The sequence below is a fragment of the Heterodontus francisci genome, chromosome 47, assembly GCF_036365525.1.
Source record: "Heterodontus francisci isolate sHetFra1 chromosome 47, sHetFra1.hap1, whole genome shotgun sequence".
NCBI classification, from domain to species: Eukaryota; Metazoa; Chordata; class Chondrichthyes; order Heterodontiformes; family Heterodontidae; genus Heterodontus; species Heterodontus francisci.
Genome location: NC_090417.1, coordinates 2,765,669 through 2,768,002, shown reverse-complemented (window position 1 = coordinate 2,768,002; position 2,334 = coordinate 2,765,669). Strand labels below are relative to the sequence as shown.

The 2,334-nt window shown below is 46.6% G+C and overlaps 1 pseudogene; it reads right to left on the bottom strand.

Annotated features, from left to right (window-relative positions):
- Positions 1-304: 304 nt before the first annotated feature.
- LOC137357069 (elongation factor 1-beta pseudogene) lies at positions 305-1,076 on the bottom strand (annotated as a pseudogene).
- Positions 1,077-2,334: the final 1,258 nt, after the last annotated feature.

The window sequence follows — 2,334 nt, the reverse complement described above, 5'->3', positions numbered from 1 at the left end:
CCCCCCCCCACACCCCCACCAGAAGATGGGGGGCAGGGATTGAACTTCATGTTGGTGTCCTGTTCCAGCTGCAATAGATGCTGGTGAAAAGAGAACGCATGCAAGTGACCTTTGCTATGGCCGGAAAGCTCATATTCTCCATTGCTATGGTCCAGGATGCACATGCTCCGCTGCTTTGGCCTGGGATGCCACCAATCCCCATTGCCATAGCTGGGGATCCGATCATTCTCTATGGCTATGGCCCAAGATGCTCATTTTTTTCCTGCATATGCAAATTTATATTAATTGTTCATTAGTTACTGTTTTACACATTGTTGATGGCTGCCATCAGACTGCACATAATCTTCAAATCTTCCAGTAAATTGGTTCCCACCTTGTCGTCTTCAGCCAAGCACTGAATCTGTAGCTTCTTGATATCACAGCCCACTGGAAGTATTTTGGAGGAACCTGAAACCAAGCCATCCATTATCAATAACAATGAGTGCTGGCTTCTTGGAATTTTTTTTATCTTCATATTGAGCTGGACAGTCTTCCTTAATCCTCTTAGCCTCTGCATTTCCCTCCTCCTCATCAGATCCAAAGAGATCAATGTCATTATTATCAAGGTGCTTTTGTTGGTGATGTATCTGCTATGTTTTCTGCACCGTATTTACCAAGGGGTTGCTTTAACATCTGGAAGGCAAGTCTTTATGCTTTCATAGGACAGAATGTGATTATACCACTCAAGTGTATGGTACAAGTCAGCCAAAGGTTCAAGAGCTTTAAACACAGCTCAGTGTGTGATGAAGCGTACCTCTGGATGTAGGTCCCATCTACCAGGTAGTCACTAAGCACCTTCAGCCTGGAGGCAGATTTCAGGTCTCCAAATCGCCTGGCGATAGGAGTAGTGCCAGTTCAAGTTTAAGATGGAAGCTGCTTTGCTTCAGCTGTTAAGAGCATGCGCGGCAGCGGTTGGACAGCTTCCTGTTGCTATGGGCTTGGACGCTTATGCTCTGTTGCTATGGCATGGGATGCTCATGCTTCGTTGCTATGGCCCAGGATGCTCCTGCTCCGTTGCTATGGGCCAGGCTTCTCATGCTCTGTTGCTGTGGCCCGGAATGCTCATGCTCTGTTGCTATGGGCTGGCATTCTCATGCTCCGTTGTTATGGCCCGGGAATCTCTTACCCCCTTGCTGAGGCCCGGGATGCTCATGCTCCGTTGCTATGACACAGGATGCTCATGTTCTGTTGCTATGGCCCAGAATGCCATGGTGCTGGTGGGTTGCAGCTCCATGGAGTGGCTGCTGACAGTTTGTGTCCTGTTTCTGGCCTCTTGCTCCCTCAGCGGTGAGTGTCGGGAGCCCCCAGACAAGAAGCCCCACAAACATCCCAGGACAGGAATGTGGCTCTGGGGCTGCAGGAGAAGCCCCGATGAGAACATTCTTTGAAAAGGGGATCTTGTTAGTGAAAACTCTTCTTTAAAATATATCTGGATGAGGACATTCCTTCCTTTAAAAAGGGTCCTGACGGAGACACACCTTCTTTAATGGGATTTTGCACTGTAAAAGTCCTCTTCAAGAAGAATCCCAATGGGAGTACCTCCTCTTATTAGGGTTGTCTTGATGGTAAGGCACCCTCCTCAACTGTTGCTCTGTCTCTTCTCCATTTGTGTGCAGGTGGCATCGATGATTATGTTGGACGAATGAGAAGCATTTCACACATGATGCGTTGCTTAGGCCGTGACAATTTTAAATTTGACTTTGTTCCCTACGGTTGCCACTGTACCCACAAGAAACGACGGATTGTGGTTGGAAAGCCCGTGGATTTTATCGATTGGTAGGTACGGTGATTCCTGGCGCTGAGGATAGAAAGAATGAACTTGTATTCACGTAGTGCCTTTCCCATCCTCAGGATATCCCAAAGTGCTTCACAGCCAATGGATTAGCTTTTAAAATGTTGTAACTGCTGTGATTTAGACAAACACAGCAGCCAGTTTACACACAGCAAGATCCCACAAACAGCAATGAGATAAATAACTAATGAAGCTGTTATGGTGGTGTTACTTGTGCGATAAAAGTGGGCAAGTCACCCAGGGAACTCCCTTGCATTTCTTCAAATAGTGCTTGGGATCTTTTACATTTATACACAGGCAGGGATTTGGTTTTGAACAATGCAATACCTCTCCACATTACATCAAAACACCAGCCTGGATTGTGTACTTAAATTGCTGCAGTGGGATTTAAACCTATGGCCTCCTAATTCAGTGGCGACTGTTGAGCCAAGAGAATTCATTTGAAACATACAAAAAAGGACAGGATAAGACTCGCTAATCCATTGATCCTGCCCTATCCTGGC